The 23,852-nt window shown below is 42.9% G+C and overlaps 2 pseudogenes; both read right to left on the reverse strand.

Annotated features, from left to right (window-relative positions):
- Positions 1-2,414: 2,414 nt before the first annotated feature.
- On the reverse strand, positions 2,415-5,632 carry LOC122211849 (annotated as a pseudogene).
- Positions 5,633-17,886: 12,254 nt separating this feature from the next.
- LOC122211851 lies at positions 17,887-20,410 on the reverse strand (annotated as a pseudogene).
- Positions 20,411-23,852: the final 3,442 nt, after the last annotated feature.

A 23,852-nucleotide genomic window follows, 5' to 3' on the forward strand; every position in this document is an offset into this window, starting at 1 on the left:
GGTGGGCTGTTTCGAAGGGGCACATGCACCACAATGTTTACAGGAGTGCTATCAACAACAGCCAAAGTATGGAAAGAGGCCAAATGTCCATTGATGGATGAATGAATAAAGAAGATGTGGTGTATATATACAATGGACTATGACTCAGCAATCAAAAAGAATGAAATCTTGCCATTCACAACTATGTGGATGGAACTAGGGGATATTATGCTAAGTGAAATTAGTCAGAGAAAGACAAATACCATATGACTTCACTCATATGAGGACTTTAAGAGACAAAACAGATGAACTGAAGGGAAGGGAAACAAAAATAATATAAAAACAGGGAAGGGGACAAAACGTAAGAGACTGTTAAATACAGAGAATAAAAAGAGGGTTGATGGGGGGGTTGTGGGTGGGGGATGGGCAAAATGGATAAGGAACATTAAGGAATTTACTCCTGAAATCATTATTGCACCATGTGCTAATTAACTTGGATGTAAATTAAAAAAATAAATCAAATAAAAATTTTTTAATTAAAAAAAAGTAAAATGTATTAAAATGAAAAATTAAAAAAAAAATTGAGTAACTGAAATCTAACCATGGACATCTCCACTAGCACTGCCATTGAAATAATCAATTATCCACAGAGGATGTCTGTGCTAATGGACACACCTAGTGACATTGATTTGTAACCCCCAGACCCACCAGCTCACTGCTGTTCATGATGGCAGGGCGAGTGCTCTGACGTGCGTCACCCATCGCATGTGTCCTGTGAGGCTGAACGAGTTGCTGCTCTGCATTTCCATGGTAAGTCCCACACTGTAAACACGTGTCCTTTTCAGGGTCTATTTGGTGCCACATTTTCTGCATTTACATGCACTTTCCTGGTGATTTCAGTGTTTCAAAAGGCCCTGAAGCCCAGAGCTGCAGGGCTGACAGGTGTTCCTAAGCACAAGAAAGTGAGATGAGCCTCACTGACAAAACTACCGTGCAGGTAGGTCCTGCTCAGGCTCGCGATGCAGAGTCGTGTGCCTTTGAGTTCAGTGGTAATGAATCAACAATGCGGTAAATCCAGGAAAAGGAAATTCTTGATGTCTATTTGGAGCCACCTAAGAAAATGTTAAAGTAACATCTAGGATGTTATGATGATGCCACGGAAAAGAGGGGGAAAGAGCTCAATATGAGGATTCATGAGATGATGATGATGATTTCTAGCTGTTTCTAAAGGCATCATGGGTGGCACAGTTGTGAAGTTGAAAGCCAAAGACACTGGGGATCAAAGTAACCAGGCCTGGAAATGTCACAGTTCTGAGCTGGTATTTCAGGATAGGGAAATACAACATACAATAAATTATTTGGAAGTGTGTGTGTGTGTGTGTATGTGTGTGTGTAAAATAAGGTGTCTTTAATCAAAAACACACAGGAAACAAGGCTGTGTATTCATGAGTGGGCAAGTGTTGCAGGCAGAGGCTCCCATGATCCCAGCCCTCTATTAACTCCAGGAGCAACGGCTCACTGTGGCTGACTCCGTGTCCTCAGGGACTGTGACACAGCAGCCACGAATGTGAGGATGCTCTATATGCCCTCTCCCTGCCGGACCCCGTTCATTCCTGAGCACAACACTCTTCCTGTCTTTTCTGGACCCACTCGTTTCCCTCCAGGGACGCACTCACACTGCTACCTCTCAGGCACCACATTTATGCACCTGTGAATCCCCTGCTGGTTTTGCTAAAATGCAAATTGTGATGCAGTGAACCTCAGTTGAGGCCAAGCCCCTATATTGCCAACAAGCCCCAGGGTGACATCTCTGCTGCTGTCCTGAGGGCCTCAAACAACCAGGACCTGCATCTGCCCTCCTCCTTTTATCCACAACAGGTCCACTCCAACAGGTGTCTGTATTTAAACAATAAGACTGTTCACAAACAAAACTGTGTTTTCCTCAGAGGCTCACAGATGTTCCCAAGGAACAATGAGAGTGTCAAGTCTCCAGGCAAAGTGAGAGAAGACTTTTAACAAGAAGAACATCAAACATCTCAACTACTACACACATGACAGGAGGCGAAAGAAGAACAAACTATGAAATTGGCATCAATTCAACACAGACTTTTATTGAGGACATATGCCCTGCAGGTGAGATTCCTTGCCAAGGATACAAATATTAGCAAGACACGGGCTTTGCACTCAAGAGACCTAGGAATTGGAAGGGAAAAAGGATGTAAATCTGGGGCAAAAAGGATGGGAAGTGAGGCGCAGATTATCCACAGTGCAGGTTAGAGTGACGGAAATTCACACCAGGCAGAGACCGCTTCCTCTTGTGGATCAGGGAAGGCTCCCTGGAGGAAGTGACACAGATGCCTGTGACCCATGGAGGTACTCGGACTTCATTTTACTCTGAGATAAATTAGAGATTTAAGCCCCAGAATCAGGTCAGAACAAGAAATCCTGCTAAGTTACACTTAACTCATCTTGACAACCCATCATCGAGCAGAGAGAAAAGACAAAAGTTGCACACAGAGACTTGCAAATCCATCACCACTGAGCTGGGTTTAAGTATGTCCTGACTCCTGGGCTGCCGGCATCTTGCTCTAAAGGGAGGCCAGTGAACCGATGTCTCCAGTGTGTTTTCCTGGGAAGATCAAATTGGAAATTGCTCTGCAGTGGGTGTAGGTGAGGACAGCAGAGGGGCACGGGGAGGAAGAGGGCTGAGGACAGAGAGGAAGGTAAGGAGACGCATGGGAAAGAGCAGGAAGGTGGTTCCAGACTTACCGACGCTTCCAGAGCCAGAACACAAGACCTGCCAGAAGCACCAGGGGCACGATCACCACCAGGAAGACCAAGCCCACCGGGTGGTGCTGCTCTGTGGGTTTGGTGCAGACGGTGTCAATTCCCATCCACCCCGGGTTACCTGCACCTACCTGGTCCTTTTTGCTCCTGTCATCCTCTGCCTCACCAACCACCCTTCCTCCTTCTCATTTCCCATCCCTGCTCAGAGGTGGACACTTCACCAAACACTCTGCTTCCTCCCACGTCTGTAGGATCCTCACCTTCAGCTCTCCATTTCTTGCATTATTAATTTTATGTCCTTTATGATCTGCAGTCCCGAGAATCCCAAATGTTTCATCTCACTCTCCTGCTCTGCTTCAGGACCACCCACCCCCTTTCCCAGCTGGACCCCTACCCTTTCTCACCCCAGTAGAGGACCACGTCCTGGCCTCCTAGACTGCTGTGTCTCACTCGGCAAGACAGGCCAGCTGCCTCTCTGGCTTCCACGTCCAAGGACGTCTGAAGATACCATGTCCCGTCAGCATGGGGCAAGAGGTCGCCTCGCCGGGTGCCCTGTTGCTCCTGGTCACCCCGCATCCACGTCACCCACACTGGCTTTGGGTAGAAGCCAGAGACGTGGCACACAAGGAGCAGATGGCCAGGCCCCAGACTGGAGCCAGTGGACAACCAGGCCTCTGGCCTCACTGCGGAGACAGGACAGGCATTCTCAGACTGAGAGGGTACGTCTTCACATCACATTAGAAATACACATCTTTCCACCTCTAGGAACCTGTCACCATCATCCCCTGACTCTCTTGGCCCCTACTCCACCAAATTTGAGAATATGGTGCAAATTTATGATAATGCTTGGAGAGAGGGAGCAGGACTGACCTTGTCACTGAAGGTCTGCCTACCCAAGAGGAAATGGGGGCAGCTGTCATTAATATTTGCTTGTATTCATAAGTTGACCACATGGTACTGATTGAATAGTTTGGAGACCTGCTGAGCTCTCCTTCCTCCCTTTGGAGATGGCCACCATGACGTGTTCTGGAAGCTCACGAGGTCTGACCCTTGATACGCAATCTGCATGAAGCCTGCTGATGCCTCTCCAAAGTGAGAATCGCAGCCTCCTGCCAGCTGTACCTGAAAGGGATCTGGGAAGAGAGAATGTGAGTTACAGGAAATGGAGAGGGAAAGAGATGAAAGGAGATGAGTGGAAGCAAAGGACAGAGGAAGCAGAGGAGAAGTTGAGGGCATTGGACAGAATGGAACAAAGTTTGGTTTGAGTGGAGACTCAGACAGAGGGGAAGTGGTGGTCGCTGGAGGCAGAAGAAAGGTAAATTACTGAGAAAGGAGCACATGCTGGAGGAGAAGCAGGAAGGATGTGGGCAGAGAACAAGGAAGGGCTCCACAGGGGAGCTGTGATGAAATCGTCAAGGGTGAGGGGAAGGCAGCGGGCAGAGGGAACACGTAGACAGACAAATGTCTCTGATGGGACTGAATGGGGAGAAAAGCACATTTCAAGGATCAGTCACAGAGTGAGGAAGAGGAGAGTCTCTGGCTGGAGGCCAGGGAATGGGGTGGTCATGGGAGACTCTGGTGAGAGACAGGAGAACACAGCCTGGTGTCAAGGAGAGGAGGGGAAATAGCAGAAGGCGTGAAGCTTTTCAAGTTCGGGGTCTGGCTTCTGCCTCCTGAACACAGGGGTGTGATTCCGTTTTATGATGGGGAGTCGAGAGGTTCAGGAGCCAGGGGAGGCTCTTTCCTGGAGGAAGAAGGAATTCATGGTGACACACACAGGCCACCTCCATCCCACGTGTCCTGAGGGACCCGAGATCACATTCAAGCTGCCATTGACTGGCATGCTCCTGAAATATCAGAGGAAATCTCGTGGAGAATGTGTGAAATGACTTTTCTTGTTCCATTAGCTCCTCATTGCTGAAGTTGCCCCTGGACCACGGCCACAGAAAAATGAAAGCGCCCGTCTTGCTGGCCCAGCCACGAGTCTGCAGTTCATCCAGCCAAGCCGAGCCCTGATTCTGTGTCCAGGAATGGTTGCAAAAGGATGTTGTCAGGATGGTTCAAAAAGAGATTGGCTCTTGGAAGTCTGTGCCAGAAGAACAGATAGACATTGGGAAGGAGAGAGAATGCCAAAGAAAGTTGCCAGGGAGGGGCCCGAAAATCTAGAGGACAGGGAGCCGTACTTCTCTCAGGAGACATGTGCTGCCCCGGAGCCCCAAGCTTCATCCCCATCCTTCAGAAATGGGATCACGGATGTTCAGGAACAAACAAGGCTGACATCCCTCACTCCCCAGGAATGTGCTTGGGAACCCACACCACAAGTGCACACACGCACACACACACACAGATAAATGCACATATGTACACACACACAGAGTTGCATGTGTATGCACAAACATAGACATGTATACAAAGAGCCGTACGGACACACACAGAGACATGCAAACAGGCACCTATATGCACATGCTCATACCTGCTAACACTTGCATGCAGACACACAAGCACAGGTACACACATCACAAACTCGTGTACCCATGCAGACACACATGTGCACACACGCAAACACACATGACTCACATGAGCACACACAGGTATGCATATGTAAGCGTGCATGCTTGTGCTCCCACAGGGCGTGCCCAGAGTCCTCACCATCGTCAGTGTCACCACCTGGGACAAGAACCGTGAGCAACACCAGTTGCAACAACAACATCTTATGTGCAGATGTTCTTTCTTTCTCTCCGAAAGTGGGTCTTTGGCGTCTGTTCTCACAAACCTCCCCACACGCAGCCCCTCTCTTCTGACTTCCTTCTCAAAACACACGCCTGGCCTGAGTCTCCCCGACAATGCAAATGGACTCCACCCTCAACCCTGGACACCTACTCAGACTCTCACTTCCCCTCCGGGTCTGACCCTCCTCTCGGCTTCCAGCTTCTCCCTGTCACCAGCCTCCATCCTGCTCTCTGAGGCCCTGATTCAGGCCCTGTTCAGGCTGGGGAACAAGTCTCGTGTGGCATGGAAAAGGGACCCTACCTCTCGTGCCTTTTCTCCTCATCCAGACAGTAACCCATGAAGACACACGACTCCCCAGCACCCAACCCTGGACCCTGCTGTCACCCTGTCCCTCGTGCCCTTGGGTCACTGCCCATGGACTCCCTTGCCTGTCTTACCCCTTCTGCAACCCATTCACATCTCTGACTTCTCACTGTCTGTGTTCAAATACAAAATGAAGCAGCTTGATTTGAAGGTCACCTTCCCTTAACTGGGGGGACAGGAGTCTAATCATGCAAATAATCTCGCCTTCTTGGGGGATAGAGAGGGTCCATGTGAGAGAGGACCTCACTTGTGATGAACAGAGAATTCCTCACTGACGGGGGAAGACTTACATTTCTGGGGGAGGTTGGACTGCACTTAGGTTAGGTGAAACAAGGTTTGGGGAGTTGGCCTGCCCAAGGCACCATTTTGAGCCCATGGGTTTCTTTTAACACTTACTCTATTCGCTTTTCCAAATTTCGCCATGATTGCCTGTGTAACAGTATCAACAACCACCAATTCGCCAATGTGTTTAGGGGAGAATCAGTTGCCATCAGTGAGACCACAGGACACTGAAACATCTATGACTACTGGTGTGAGGTGACATCTCATTGTGGTTTTGATTTGCATTTCCCTGGTGATCAGTGATGTGGAGCATATTTTCAAATGTCTGTTGGCCATCTGGATTCCTTCTTCGGAGAAACTTCTATTCATGTCTTCTGATTATTTGTCCTTTTGCTGTTGAGTTGTACAAGTTCATGATATATTTTGGATACCAATCCTTTGTCAAACATGTTATTTGTTAATACCTTCTCCCATTCCATAGGCTGCCTTTTAGTTTTGTTGATTGCTTCCTTTGCTGTGCAGAAGCTTTTTATCTTGATGTAGTTTCCATAGCTTATTTTTCTTTTTGTTTCCCCCGCTTCCAGAGACATAATAAGTTAGAGATAAGTTTCTGTGTATAATGTCAGAGACATTACTGCCTGGATTTTCCTAGGATGTGTATGATTTCAAGTCTTACAGTATGGTATAAGAAAGTGGTCTAGTTTCTATCTTTTACATGTGCCTGTCCCATTTTCCCAACACCATTTGTTAAAGAGACTTTCTTTTTCCTATTGCATATTCTTGCTTTCTTTGTCAAAGATTAATTGACCATAAGATTGTTGGTTTATTTCTGGGCTTTCTAGTCTCTTCCACTGATCTCTGTGTCTACTTTTGTCCCAATACCATACTGTTTTGATTACAGCTTTGTAGGATAACTTGATATCTGGAATTGGGATATCTCCAGCTTTGTTTTGTTTTTTTTTTTTTTTTTCCTTTTTCTCTCATGATTGCTTTGGCCATACAGAGTCTTTGGTGGTGGCATAAAATTTTATGATTGCTTGTTTTAGTTTTGTGAAAAATGCTATTGGTATTTTGAGACTCATTGCACTAAATCTGTAGATCACTTTGGGTAATATATCCATGTTCCCAATATTTGTTTTTGCATTCCATGAGCCTGGAATATCTTTCCCTTTCTTTGTGTTACCTTCAATTGTTTCATCAATGTGTTATAGTTTTCAGAGTACAGGTCTTTCACCTCTTTGGCTAAGTGTATTTCTAGATATGTTATTATTTTTGGTGCAACTGTAAATGGGATGGTTTGCTTAATTTCTCTTTCTGCTGCTTCATTATCTTTGTATAGAAATGCAAAGGACTTCTCCATACTGATTTTGTATCCTGTGACCTTACTGAATTCATGTATTGGTTCTTGTTGTTTTGGGGGAGGCGTCTTTAGGGTTTCTATATATATAGTATTGTGTCATCTGCAAATCGTGAATATTTTTCTTCTTGGCCCATTTGGATGCCTTTTAGTCTTTCTCTTGTATGATTGCTGTGGCTGACACTTCCACTATTATGTTGAATGAAAGTGGTGACAGTGGTTAGTGGACATCCTTATCTTCTTCCTGACTTTAGGGGAAATGCTCTCAATTTTTCACCATTAAGTATGATGTTAGCTGTGGGTCTGTTACATACGATCGTTATTATGTTGAGTTATGTTACATCTACATCTATGTTGTTGAAGGATTTTATCATCAATAGATGTTGTACTGCGTCAGATGCTTTTTCTGCATTTTCTGAAATGGTCATATAGTTTTTATCCTTTCTCATGATGTCATATATCGTGTTGATTCATTAGTGAATACTGAATGACACTTGTACAGCAAGAATAAATTCCACGTCATCCTGAGGAATGAATTTTTAATATATTGTTGGATTTGGTTTGCTAATATTTTGTGATGGATTTTGGATCTTTGTTCATCAGAAGTGTTGGCCTGTAGTTCTCTCTTTTTGTAGTGTCTTTAACTGCTTTTGGTATCAGGATAATGCTGGCTTCATGGAATGAATTTGGAAGCTTTCCGTCCTCTCCTATTTTGTGGAATAGTTGAGAAGAATAGATATTATTTCTTTAAATATTTGGTAGAATTTTCTTGTGAAGCTGTCGTGGACTTTTGTTTGTTCAGAATTTTCTCCCTGCTGATTCAATTTCATTGCTGGTAATTGGTCTGCTCAAATTTTTTATTTATTCCCACTTCATTTTGGCAATTATATGTTTCTAGGAATCTATCCATTACTTATAGGTTGTCCAGTTGGAGGCGTATAATTTTTCATAAAATTCTCTTAAAATCCCTTGTATTTCAGTGGTGTCACTTATTGTTTCCCCTCTTCATTTCTGATTTTGTTTGAGTTTGCTCTATTGCTTGCTCTTTTTTTAATGAATCTGGCTACATTTTTATCAATTTTTGATCTTTTAAAGGACCACCTCCTGGTTTCATTGAACTGTCTTCTGTGGTTTTTTTTTTCCATATCATTATTTCTGTTCTAATCTTTATCTTTTTCCTTTCTTCCACTGCTTTTTGTTTTTATTTCTCCTTTTCCTAGCTCCTTTAGTTGTATGGTTAGGTTGTTTCTTTAATAATTATCTTGTTTCTGGGGCGCCTGGGTGGCTCAGTCGGTTGAGCATCCAACTTTGGCTCAGGTCATGATCTCGTGATCTGTGAATTCAAGCCCTGTGTCCAGCTCTGTGCTGACAGCTTGGAGCCTGGAGCCTGCTTCGGATTCTGTGTTTCCCTCTCTCTCTGCCCCTCCCTGCTCATGCTCTGTCTCTCTCCCTCTGTCAAAAATAAATAAAACATTTAAAAAAATATTTTTAAATAATTATCTTGCTTCTTTAGAGAGCCATGTATTGCTATAAACGTCCCTCTTAGAACTGCCTTTGCTGCATTTCAAACTTTTGGGCCATTGTGTTTTCATTTTCCTTTGTCTCCATGTATTTTCTTTATTTCCTCTTTGATTTCTTGTTTGACCCATTCATTCTTTAGTAGCATGTTATTTAACCTCCATGTATTTTATGCTTTTTCCAGATTTTTTCTTGAGTTTTATGTGTAGTTTCATATTGTTTATGTCAGAAAAAGATGCTTGGTATGATTTTGATCTTTTTCAATTTATTGAGACTTGTTTTGTTGCCTAATATATAATATATTCTGGATAATCTTCCAGGTGCACTTAAAGAGTTGTGTATTCTGCTGTTTTAGGATGGAATGTTCTGAATATATCATTTAGATCTATCAGATCCAAGGTGTCATTCAAAGCCATTGCTTCTTTGTTGAATTTCTGCTTGGATGGTCTGTCCATCAATGTCATTGGGGTGTTAAAGTCTCCTACTATTATTGTCTTACTATGGATGACTTCCTTTATTTTTGTTACTAGCTGATTTATGTATTTGGGTACCTCCATGTAGGGTGCAGAAATATTTACAATTATTATGTTTCTTGTTGGATTGTTCCCTTTAGTGGTATATAGTGTCTCTCTTTGTCACTTGGTACAGTTTTTATTTTAAAGACTATTCTGTGTGATACAAGTATTGCTACCCTGGCTTTCATTTTGCATCCATTTTGCTAGATAAATTCTTCTCCATCCCTTCACTTTGAATCTGCATGTGTCTTTAGGTCTGAAATGAGTCTCTTGTAGGCAGCATAGAGACAAGACTTGTTTTTTTATCTATCTCATCACACTATGTCTTTGGATTAGGGCGTTTAATCCACTTACATTCAATATATCTACTGATTGGTATGTATTTATTGCCATTTTCTTTACTCCTTTTGTGGTTGTTTTTGTATTCTTTGTTTCTTTCTCCTCTTGCTCTTTTCCTCATGATCAGTTGGGCTCTTTAATGATATGCTTGGATTATTTCCTCTTTATTTTTTGATAGCTATTCCTAATTTTTGATTTATACTTTTCATTCAGTTTCTACATAATATCTTCTGTATATAGCAGTCAATGTGAACTTATTGGTCACTTCACTTTGAGCCCATTCTTTATTCCTCTCCCTCTCGCAGCCCCCACTTTTTAAGTATATGGTGTCATAATTTACATCCTTTTATTTTGTAAATTCTGTGATTGATTTTTATGGATATCCTTATTTTTACTGCTTTTGTGCTTACTTCACTTTTGGTCTTTCCTTTCTACTCACGGTCCCTTTTAATATTTCTTGTACTGATGCTTTGTGGTCATTAATTCCTTTAACTTTTGTTTGTCTGGAAAAATCTTAATCTCTATTTCTATTCTGAATGATAGCCTTGGTGGATAGAGTATTCTTGCTTGCAGCTCTCATTCCTTCAGCAGTTTGAATACATCATCACACTTCTTCTGGCCTGCAAAGTTTCTGCTGAAAAATCAGCTGATAGCTTATGGGTTTCTGTTGTATCCAACTGTCTTCTTTTCTCTTGCTGGTTTTAAAATTCTCTTTTATCATGATGCTTTGTCATGTTCATTACTACGTGTCTTGATGTGGACCTCCTTGGGTGGATTTTGTGGAGGCTCTCTATGCCTTCTGATTCTTGATTTCTGTCTCCTTCATCAGATTCGGGAAGATTTATGCTATTATTTCTTCAAATGTCCTCCCCCGTTTCTTTCTCTTCTCCTTCTGTGATTTCGATAATTCCGATGTTATATGCTTAATGGTATCTCTGAGTTCCATAAGTCTGTTTTCATTTTGTTTTTATTTTCTCTCTCCTATTAAGCTTGATTGCTTTTCATTACCCTGTCCTCCAGGTTGCTGATCCATTCCTCTGCTTCCTATAGTCTACCCTTCATTCCATGCGTGTATTTTTAATTTCATGTATTGTGCTCTCTTTCTCTGATTCTTTTTTATGTTTTCTCTCTCTTTGTTGAGGGTCTTATTGAGGTCCTCCTCTATTTTCTCAAGTCAAGAGAGTATCTTTATGACAATTACTCTAGATTCTCTGTCAAGGAGGAGTTAAGACAACAGACTAATAGGGGAACCCTGAGCTTGCCTCATCCCTGAACACAGTTAGATGAATATCAAATCATTTGAATACCCAAGGAATTGATTTGAGAACGGAGAGAGCAACAATGCAGAAGTGGAGGTAGAAAAGTGACCACATCATGAAAGGTAAAAGCTGCAAAGAGTTGATTTGGGGGCCAAAACATCTGTGGGTATTGCAAAGGGAGGGATCCCTGATCATGGAGAGAGGAGAGAGCAGAGAGAGTGTATGAGGGACAGAGAGAGAGAAAGTTGAAAGTCCCTGCAGGGGATTTCACAGTAAGAACCCTTCCCCAAAACCATTGACTGGGAAAAGAAGAGGGCTTGACCATCGCGAGTTTTTATAAGAGCAGAGTGTACAGTCTAAAGTTTTGGAGGCCCACACCATCTCCAGTGTCCTGCGTGGTGGGTTTGGTGGTGCTCCAGTGAGGAAGGAGGGTAGAGACCAGAAATGGTCAGCATAGTCTGAGTATTTCCTGGGGAGAAACAGCTCCCAAGCATTTGGGAGAAGTGGAACAGTCTTTCTGGGGACAGAAACCTGGTAGGCACCAATGTGCTGCCCTATTCACTGGCATAAGAACATAGACACCAGCTAAGGGTAGCAAACCTTAATGCCAGATTTTTGCTGAGTTTGATCATAAATTCTGAAATGCTACAGAGTCATGCAACCGATATCTGGGGCAAACTGTCAAACAGCAAAAGCACAACAGACTCCCCCCCCCCAAGATTAGCACAAGTCCACACTAATCTCTAAACTTTGGAGTTTTGTAACCCAGCTGTGTGTCTTAGAGAAAACACAGGATGGGACACCTGGGTGGGTCAGTCGGCTAAGCATCTGAGTTTGGCTCAGGTCATGATCTCATGGTTCGTGTGTTCAAGCCTGGCATCAGACTCTCTGCTGTCAGCATGGTGCCTGCTACAGATCCTCTGTCCCCTTCTCTCTGTGACCCTCCTCTGCTCTCAATCTCTCTCTCTCTCTCTCTCTCTCTCTCTCTATCAAAAAGAAACATTTATGAGGAGGAGGAGGAGGAGGAAAAGGAGGAGGAGGAGGAAGAAGAAGAAGGAGGAGGAGGAAGAAGAAGAAGGAGAAGGAGGAGGAGGATGAGGAAGAAGAAGGAGGAGGAGGGTGGAGGAGGAGAAGAAGAAGAATTGTGCTGTGACAGACAGACAGCTCTGACACAGTCAGGGTGAAGGCAGACATCTAGAAGAAGCCAGGGGCATAAGAGTGGTGATTATTTGCTCTTCTGTGAGGGCTTCCCAAAGAGTGGCAGGCACCAGGTTCTCACTCTGGGGATGAGAGTGGGGCGATGCCATTCACCCCCCTTCAGCACTGTTTAGTCTCAGTAAGCAAAACAGTGCCACCCAGGGGAGGCTGGAGCCTCTGATACCAAGCCCCACCCTCCTGGACCCAGCAGATGCATTCTCCACTAGGACAAGTCCCCCTGAGAATCAACACAGATTGCCCCTTTCCCAGAAGACAAGCATAAATACCTCTCACATACCAAGTCTACTGATCATAGAGTGCTACAAAGCACTCTGTGAATCCAGCTTCCTTTTTATTGTTTTTTTTACTTTTTTATTTTTTTTTATTTTATTAATTTATTTTTCTCTTATTTTTTGATCAAACTTCTTTTAAAAAGAAGACCAAAACACACATAGAATATAGCTTCCCTTTTTAGTTTTATTAATTATCATCATTATTTGGATCTAGCTACTTTAGCAAGCAGACCAAAACACATATAGGATTTAGCTTCCTTTTATTTTTTTTTTATTTTTGGAATTTTTCTTAATGTACCCATTACTCACAGGAACAGAAATAATATAGACTTCATTAACAAAAAAACAAAAAACAAAAAAGCAGTGACCCAGACTAAATGACAAGATGGAGTAATTCACCCCAAAAAGGAACAAGAAGAAGAAACAGCCAAGTATTAAATCAATACAGATACAAGTGAATTGTTGGAACCAGAATTTAAAACAATAATCATAAAAATTCTATTTGGTCTTAAGGAAAGTATAGAAGACATCAGAGAGTCTCTTACTGTAGAGATAAAAGAACTAAGACCTTTTAGGAAGAAATTTTAAAATGCTATAACTGAGATGCAAAGCTAAGTGGATGCAATGACAATGAGGATAGATGATGCAGAGAAACAAATAAGCAAAATAGAAGATAAAATTATGGAAAATGATGAAACTGAAAGAAAGTGGGAAATAAAGGTATTGGATCATAAATGGATACTTAGAGATCTCAGGAACATCTTAAAGCATAACATTCATATCATAGGAGTCCCAGAAGATGAGAAGAAAAATGAGCAGAAGGTTTATTTGAACAAAGTATAGCTGAAAACTTCCTTAATCTGGGAAAGGAAACAGACATCAAAATTCAAGAAGTGCAGAGAACTCCTATTAAATTCAACCAACCTGGCCATCACCAAGACATAGTCAGACTCACAGAAAACACAGACAAGGAAAGAATCCTGAAAGCAGCAAGGGGGGAAAAATTCCTTAATTTATAAGGAAAACAGAGCAGGTTTGTAACAGCTCTGTACATACTAATGTGGCAGACCAGAAGGGAGTGGCAAGATAAATTCAATGTGCTAATTCAGACAAATGTGCAGCCAAGAATACTTTATCCAGCAAGGCTGTCATTCAGAATAGAAGGAGATATAAAGTGTTTCCCAGACAGACAAACAAAGACTCAAAGATTCATGATCACTAAATCAGCCTTGCAAGAAATATTAAAGGGGACTCTTAGAGTGGGGGAAAGGACCAAGCAACAAAGACTAGAAAGGAACAGAGAATACCACCAGAAACGCCAATTTTACAGGCAACACAACGGCACCAAATTCATCTCTATCAATAATCACGATGAATGTAAAGAGAATAATGTTCCAATCAAAAGACATAGGTTATCAGAATGCTTAAAAACAAGACCCATTTATATGCTGCCTACAAGAGACTCATTTAATACCTAAAGACATCTGCAGATTGCAAGTGAGGGAACGGAGAATGATCTGTCATGCAAATGGATGTCAAAAGAAAGCCAGAGAAGCCATACTTATACAAGACAAACTAGATTGTAAACCAAAGACTGGAACAAGAGATGAAGAAGTGCATTGTATCATATATAAGGGGGTCTATCCATCAAGAAGATCTAATTTAACTACTTATGCCCCCACTGTGAGAGCACCCAAATATATAAAACAATTAATGACAAACGTAAAGAAACTCACTGATAATAATACCATAATAGTAGGAGATATTAACACTCCACTTACAACAATGGACAGATCATATCTAAGTAGAAAATCAACAAGGGAATAATGACTTTGAATGACACGCTGGACCATATGGACTTAACAGATAATTCAGAACATTCCATCCTACAACAGCAGAGCACACATTCTTTTCAAGGGCAAAGAGTACATTCTCCAAAAGAGATCACATGCTGAGTCACAAATCAGCCTTCAACAGGTATAAAATATTGAAACCATACCACGCATATTTTTAGACCCCAACACTATGACACTTGAAGTCAACCACGAGAAAAATTTTGTTAAGATCACAAATACATGGAGAATAAACAACATTCCACTAAATTTCCCAGAAAATTAAAGATGAAATAAGAAAAATACACAGGACCAAATAAAAATGAAAAGACGACAGTTCAAAACCTCAGGGATTCAGTAGTGGCAGTCCTAGAGGGTAGTATATTGCAATACAGGCTTATGTCAAAAGAAATAAAATACTCAAATACACAGCTCAATATTACACCTAAAGGAGCTAGAAAAGAAATAGCAAATAAAGCTTAAAGCCAGCAGAAAGGGGGAAATAAAATATATTAGAGCAGAACCAAACAATATAGAAACAAAGAAAAATACGGGTAGAACAGATCAAAAAAACTATGAGCTGGCCCTATAAAGAATTAATAAAATTGATAAACTCTAGCCAAACTTATCAAAAAGAAAATAGAAAGGACCCAAATAAATAAAATCACGAATGCAAGAGGAAAGATCACAACCAACATCACAGAAATACAAACAATTATGAGACTACTATGAAAAATGATATGCCAACAAGCTGGACAATCTGGAAGGAATGGAAAGTTCCTAGAAACAAAATGGGAAGAAATAGAAAATTTGAACAGACCCATATCCAACAACAACAAAAAAAATTGAATCACTAATAAAAAATCTTTCACCAGACCAAGGGACAGAGCCAGATGGCTTCCCAGGGGATTTCTACCAGACAATTAAAGAGTTAATACCTATTACCACAAACTGTTCCAAAAATTGGAAAGAAAACTTCCAAACTCATTCTAGCAAACCAGCATTACCTTGATTCCAAAATCACACAAAGACTCCGCTGAAAAAAAGAGAATTATAGGTCAATATCCCTGAAGAACATGGATTCAAAAATTCTCAACACGATAATAGCACATCAAATACAATAACACGTTAAAAGAATTATTAACCACAATCAAGTGGGATTTATTCCTGGGTTGCAAGGCTGTTTCAATATTCACAAATCAATCAGTGTGATACAGCACCTTAATGGAAAAAAGGATAAGAACCATACGATCATCTCAATAGATGCAGAAAAAGCATCTGACAAAATACAACATCCATTCATGGTAACAACCTTCAAAACAGTAGTGATAGAGGGAACATACTACATATCATAAAGGCCACATATGAAAGACCCATAGCTCATATCATCCACAATGGGAAAAACTAAGAGCTTTTCCTCTACAGTCAGGTACAAGACAGGGATATCCACCCTCACCATTATTATTTAACCTACTAGTGGAAGTCTTGGCCTCAGCAATCAGATAACACAAAGAAATAAATGGTATCCATATGGTCAAGGAAGAAGTCAAATATTCACCATTTGCAGACAACATGATACTCTATGTAGAAAACCGAAGACTCCACCAAAAGTTTGCTAGCACTGAATTCAGCAAAGTTGCAGGATATAAAGTCAATGTACAGAAACACGATGCATTTCTATACTCCAATAACAAAGCACAGAAATAGAAATCAAGGAATTGATCCCATTTACAATTGCACCAAAACCCATAAGATACCTAAGAATAAACCTAACAAAAGAAGTAAACAATCTGTTCTCTAAAAACAATAGAACACTTATAAAAGATATTGAACGGGGCACAAATAAACAGGAAAATATTTCATACCCATGCATTGGAATAACAAACACTTTTAAAATATCTATACCACCCAAAGCAATCTACATATTCCATGCAATCCTTATCAAAATACCACCAGCATTCTTGACAGAGCTAGAACAATCAATCTTAACATGTGTGTGGAACCATAAAAGACCCTGAATAGCCAAAATACTTTTGAAAAAGAAAAGCAAACTGGAGGCATCATGACACTGAACTTCACACTATATTACAAAGCTATAGTCATCAACACAGGAAGCTACTGGCACGAAAACAGACACATACATGAATGGAACAGATTAGAAAACCCACAACTATACAGTCAACTAAAGTTCAACAGAGCAAGAAGGAATATCCAATGGAAAAAATCTCTTCAACAAACATTGTTGGGAAAACTGGACATCAACATGCCAAACAATGATACTGAGCAACTTTCTTACACCATACATAAAAATAAATTTGAAATGGATGAAACACACAAATGTAGGACAGGAAACCATCAAATCCTAGAGGAGAACACAGGCAGCAACCTCCTCTTTGATATTGGTTATAGCAACTTCTTACTAGACAGGTTGCTGGAAGCAAGGGACAGAAAAGCTAAAATAAATTATTGGGACTTCATCAAAATAAAAAGTTTCTGTACACTCAAGGAAACTACCAACTAAAACTGAGAGCAGCCTAAGGAATGGGAGAGGATATTTGCAAATGACATATCTGATAAAGGGTTAGCATCCAAAATCTATAAAGAACTTATAAAACTGAACACCCATGAAACAAATAATTCAGTTAAGAAATGGAAAGAAGGGATGAATAGTCATTTTTCCAAAGAAGACATCCAGATATCTAACAGATATATGAAAAGGTGCTCAAAGTCACTCATCAGGGAAATACAATCAAAATACCTCACAGCTATCAGAATGACTAAAATTAATAAAACACAGGAAACAACAGATGTTGGCAAGGATGCAGAGAAAGGGGAGCCCGCTGACACTGTTGATGGGAATGCAAACTGGCACAGTCACTAAGTGTGGAGGTTTCTCAAAAAGTTAACAATAGAACTACACCATGATCCAGCAATTGTACAACTACGTATTTGCCTAAAGGATACAAAAATACAGATTCAAAGGGTATTTATAGCATCATTATCAACAATAGCCAAATTATGGAAAGAGCCCAAAAATGATGAATGGATAAAGAAGATGTGGTGTGTGTGTGTGTGTGTGTGTGTGTGTGTGTGTGATGGAATATTACTCAGTAATAAAAAAAAGAAATCTTGCCATTGACAATGACATGGATGGAGCTACAGTGTATTATGCTAAGTGAATAAGTCAGTCATACAAAGACAGATACCATCTGATTTCACTTGTGGACAAAACAGACATACATATGGGAAGGAAGAAAAAAGAAAAAAACAGGGAAACAAACCATAAGACACTCTTTATGAAAAAGAACAAACTGAGGATTGATGGAGGAAGATGGGTGGGAGATGGGCTAGATGGGTAATAGGCATTAAATAGGGCATTTGCGATGAGCGCTGGTTGTTGTGTGTCAGCGATGAATCACTGAATTCTACACTGACTCACCAAGTGTGCTGTTGCTCCTGCTGACCCCTATCCATGTCACCCACAATGGCTTTGGGTAGAAGTTGGAGATGTGGCACACCAGAAGCAGATGGCCAGGACCAGGACTGTGGCTACTGGGCAGCCAGGCCTCTGGCCCCACTGGAGAGACAGGACAGGTGTTCTCGGACTGAGAGGGAAGATGTTCACATCAGTTAAGATACACATCTTTCCACCTCTCGAAACCTGGCACCATCATCTCTCCTTCTTGGCCTCTTCTCTTCTGAAGTTGAGAAAATGTTGCAAATTTATGAGCAGGGAGAGAAAATGCTAGGAGGGAGGGAGCAGGACCGACCTTGTTGCTGGAGATATGCCTTCTCTGTGTCAAGAAGACCCAAGAGGAGACAGGGGCAGATGTCATTGATGTGTGCTTGTATTCTTAAGTGTAGCACATGGAACTGATTGCATACTTTGCAGACCTCCTGATCCCTCCTTCCTCCCTTTGGAGATGGCCACCATGACGTGTTCTGGAAGCTCATGAGATCTGATCCTTGAAACACAATCCACATGAAGCCTAGTGATGCTTCTCCAAAGTGCAACTCACAGCCTCCTGACAGCTATACCTTAAGGGGATCTGGGGAAGAGAGGTTGTGAGTTACAGGAAAGGGGAGGGAAAGAGATGATATGAGATGAGTGGAAGCCAAGGATGGCTGAAGCCGAGGGAGAAGTTGAGGGTATTGGACGGAATGGAGCCAAGTTTGGTTTGAATGGAGCATCATACAGAGGGGAAGAAGTCAATAATTGAGGAAGGAACAACTGTTGGAGGAGAGATAGGAGAGGTGTGGACAGAGAACAGGGAAGGGTTCCACAGGAGACCTGGGATAAAACCACCCAAAGTTAAGGGAGGGCCGTGGGTACAGGGAACACATAGACAGAGGCCACTGAGGGGATTAAATGGGGAAAAATGCAAATTTCAAGGATCAGTTACAGAGGGAAGGACTAGAAGGTATCTGAATGGAGGCCATGGAAAGGGGTGGTTACAGGGGACACAACTTGGAGACATGAGAGCACAGCCTAAGTTCAATGAGAGGAAGGGAAGTAGCAGAAAACATGAAGCTTTTCAAGATCAAGCTCTGGCTTCTGCTCCCTACCCAGGCTGGTGTGATTCAGGTTTATGATGGGGAGACATGAGAGTCAGAAGCAAGTGGAGGTTTTTTCCTGGAGGAAGAAGAAACTGAAGGAAACACACACACCTGCCACTTTCATCCACCTGCCCTGAGGGATCACAACACATATTCAAGCTGCCATTACCTGACACGGTCCTGAAATATCAGAGGAAATCTAATTTAGCATGTATGAAATTTCCTTTCATGTTCCATCGGCTTCTTGTTACCGAAGTTGCCATTGGACCAGGGCCGCAGGAAAATGACAGTGCCAGTCTTGCTGTCCCAGCCATGAACCTACAGCTCTTCCAGCCAAGCGGAGCCCAGAATTTTGTGTTCAGGAATGGTTAGAAAAAGATGTTGTCAACATGGTTCAAAAAGAGATGGGCTCGTGGAAGCCTGTGCCAGAAGAACAGATAGACCAAGAAAAGGAGGGCATTCGGAAGGAGAGAGAATGCAGAAGAAAGGTGCCAGGGAGGGGCACTGAAATCTGGAGGACAGGGAGCCATAGTTCCCTCTGGAGACATGTGCTGCCCCAGAGCCCCGAATTTGCCACCCATTATTCAAAAGACAGAGGGCCCTGTGGTCAGGGATTCTCAGGAAGGAAGGAAGCTGACATCCCGCACTCCCCAGGTATGTGCTGGGGAACTGCACCACGAGTGTCCATACACACGGGCACAAGTGCACAAATGTGCACACACACTGAGAGTCACACGCAAATGCATACACCTAGACATACATATAAACATGGAAATGCAGACTCACAGAGACGCACACACAGACACCTACACACACATACTCATACATACTTACACACACATGCACACACATCACACACACATACACTCTCTGAGCAGGGCCACCGTCCTCACCATCATCACTGTCACCACCTGGGACAAGAATCTTAAGCAACACCAGTTGCAACAACAACATCTTATGTGCAGATGTTCTTTCTTTCTCTCGGAAAGTGGGTCTTTGGTGTCTGTTCTCACAAACCTCCCCACACACAGCCCCTCTCTTCTGACTTCCTTCTCAACACACACGCCTGCCCTGAGTCTCCGCGACAATGCAAATGGGCTCCGCCCTCAACCCTGGACACCTACTCAGACTCTCCCTTCCCCTCTGGGTCTGACCCTCCTCTCCGGCTTCCAGCTTCTCCCTGTCACCAGCCTCCATTCTGTTTCCCGAGGTCCTAACTCAGGTGCTGGGAACCAAGTCTTGGGTGGCATGCAAAAGGGACCCTACCTCTCGTGCCTTTTCTCCTCATCCAGACAGTAACCCATGAAAACACACAGTTCCCAGCACCCACCCTGGAGTCTGCTGTCACCCTGTCCCTCGTGCCCTTGGAACACCCCCATGGACTTCCTTCCCTGTCTCACCCCCGCCCCAGCCCATCCACATCTCTGACGTGTCACTGCTTGTGTTAAAAAACAAAACCAACCAGGTTAATTTGAAGATCGAATTGGTTGTTTAGTGAGTCATTAGTCAGGCAGCATCTCATCTGGAAGAAAGAGGGAGGCTCCCAGAAGTTGTACAAATGGGAGGTTTTTGTCAGAAGGAATTTAGCAAAAGAAGAGAGAGCAATGGCTGAGGGAATGTCGCCTTCCCTTAATTGTGAAGATGAACTATACATTTTGGTGTGCGGACTTTTAACGTGCAGACTCTAGACTAAAACAAATCTGCTGGAAACAATATTTACTCAAGTGGTGACTCTTGCTGGTGTTTGCCCTCTCACAATCTGGACTCAGTGTTTCTACCCGGATCTCAACATCCAACGGGGCCTGGCAAGTGGTAGGTGCCCAACGATTATCTCTGAATGATTGAATAATTCACTTCAGGCATCAAATCATTCTTAAGATTATGGACTTCTTCGACATAAAGATCTTTGAAGAATCAAAAAGTGGTGGCTGTAATCTGACCTGATGAAATGAGAATCTTGCCCATTTTCTTTTGGATGCAAGCATATGCTAATAACCATGAAGTTCACACAGAGGGTCCTACGGCAAATCTACAATGAGAAATCATGGGAATTTATAGTGTGTGGACTTAATAGAGTGTTCTGGAATCATGTATCCAGATTCCCTTCCTACTGTTCCTGCTAGAATGTTCCATGCTTGTCTTATCATGAGTTGGCCGTGCTGGACACGCTGACCTTCTACCTCCTTGGTGTTCTTAAGTGTTTAAAGGCTCTTAAGTATTTGTTTGTGCTTTATATCTTCCAGATAATGTGTTTGGGCTATTGGTCTTGTTATTTTTTGGTTGACCGGTAAGCAGAAATAACCTCAGGCTAATGAGAGATAGACAATATTTTTTGGAATGTTCAGATTGGAATGCAGAAAGAAGAGCTCACTCCCCCACTTAAGATTTTGAAAGGCTGGATAATCAAAATGGCTTCTCCTGAGTCCATCAGAGCAGAAGGATCAGAGCAACTTGTTAACGTAAATACCAGAGAAATCCAGACTCATCAAAAAAATAGGGCATGCAAACCCTTGCTTACCTGGGACAGATGCCAGAGGTTCTATAAGCCAGAAGGAATAATTCAGCTACAATTGCTAACAATTGACTGAAAGCAAGCAGAGTCCTGGGAGGTCCTGAGAGTCACAGACTCAGGAAATTCACTATATCTCCAGGATTTTGCCCACCAACCTCCCAGGGGTTCCAGATGGAATGGAGACCAGGATATGGACCAGAGAGCTGCTTTCTGGTGGTACAAGCCTGAGGTCTGACAGCAGCTCCCTCCTGAAAAAGGCTGGAAGGCTACTATTCCCCACACAGAAAGGAGCCTTCACTGGGTGTGGGAAGGGCAGGGAGCCCCACTACCTCAGGGCACAGTGAGCCACTCTGCACGTGGGGGGAGGGGCAGTGGGGGAAGGGACAGGAACACACCTTGTCCCAGACTAAGAGGCTCCATCTTCTGAGGCAAAGGGGGAACTCTCGGAAGGCCCAGTCCCCAAACTGAAACACAAAGCACCTGGCTGAGGATGGGACTGGACCAGAGCAGAGGTAGCGTCCCCCTCTCTGTCCCAAGCAGACCAGCCAGCAGGGAACCAAGGGCAGCTCCTGCTGGTGGGGGGACAAGACGATGAAGATACATAGCCTTGAGCCACATCCTATTTGAAACAGAAAATCTCAGACCCAAAAGAATGTCATAAACCGAGTTCCCACCCTGGGACTTCATACCCAATTGAACAAATTTCACAACCCCAGAAATGTAGTCTTACCCAGGCAGGCAGGAAAGTTTTCTTTCCATAGAGCAATGGGTCTGTCTCCTGCGTCCTCTCCAGCCCCCGATGATAAGACACGCACATTGTTCTTCCCCCAAGAAAGCAGGTCTGACTCCTGGAAGGCTTCTCATTTGCTGCTAATTCCCCGGCCCCACCCTCCCCCTATAAAAACCTTCATTTGTACAACCTCTCTGAGTGCCCACCTCTGTGCCAGATGGGGTGATGTGCGATTCATGGATCATTTAATAAAGCAATTATTGGTCAAGTTTATAAGGTGAAATTTTCTTATTTTAAGAGTTCTGAAGTTTACCTCTGGATGATTAAATATAGACATCAAAAAATAAATAAAATAAAAGCTTGGAGGACAATATTATTCATTATATCTTAAATATCTGGGCACAAGCTGCTTCTCATATGTTTTGAAACCAGTCTCAGAGAATATGTTTACCATACAAACAGGAAAAGCCGAGGAAGTCATGAAGAAAGGAAGGAAGGAAGGAAGGAAGGAAGGAAGGAAGGAAGGAACAGAGGGAGGGAGGGAGGAAAGGAGGGTGGCAGGCAGGGAGGAAGGAAGGGAGGGAGGGAGGAAGGGAGGGAGGGAGGGAGGGAGGGAGGGAGGGAGGGAGGGAGGAAGGAATGGAGGGAAGAAGGGAGGGAGGAAGGGAGGAAGAAGAAAAGGAAGGAAAAAATGAACATATTGTGTGTGCAGTAAATCCATGGAAAATTTCCTGCCCTTTGAGGATTTAACTGCCATTGTCACAACGTTTCCTGCTTCATGGAGGCTGGTGCAGCTTGTCTGTCACCTGTAGGAAAACCATGGAGTGAATTTTTACCAGTCACTTACTCAGCAGCAGAACCAGCAATGGATTCCTGACCAGTGGTTTGTTAGAAACCCATGAGAACACCCAGGATGGGGCCTCACCCAGATGTCAGGATTACCAAGCAAGACAGGGTAAGAGTGTGACAGATGAGGACACATGAAGAAAAAGGCAAGCAGGCAAGAAAAGGAATATTTTCAAGAACTCAGGGAGAGGAAGAGAGAAGTGAGGAAAAACATTGCAAGAAAAAGAGACATTAGCCCAACCTCCCCACGGACCACATCCACATCCATCAGAGAGGAGTGTCCAGTCACAAAAGACAGAAATCCACCCTGTGGAGCTGAAGACATACTGGAAATATATCAGCTGACGGAACTGAGAAGCCCAGGGTTGTTGGGGCTCCAGTCCCTTCTGTGGGTCTGTGTGTCTGCCTTCAGTTTCCTGATGTTTTGGTTTCATGGTGGCTGCTCTTTCTGGCTTCAATGAAGTATGATCACAAATGAAAATTGGGGGGGAGGTGCCTGGGAGGCTCAGTTTGTTACGTGCCTGATCTCAGCTCAGGTCATGATCTCACCGTCCATGAGTTTGAGCCTTGTGTCCAACTCTGTACCGACAGCTCAGAGCCTGTAGTCTATCTCGGATTCCATCTCCCTCTCTCTCTGGTCCTCCCCACTCAAACTTTGTCTCTCTCTCTCTGTCTCTCTCTGTCTCTCTCTGTCTCTCTCTGTCTCTCAAAAATAAATAAAAAATATTTAAAAACGTTTTAAATGAAAATTGTACC

This window comes from Panthera leo, chromosome F3 (assembly GCF_018350215.1).
Source record: "Panthera leo isolate Ple1 chromosome F3, P.leo_Ple1_pat1.1, whole genome shotgun sequence".
Lineage (NCBI taxonomy): Eukaryota > Metazoa > Chordata > Mammalia > Carnivora > Felidae > Panthera > Panthera leo.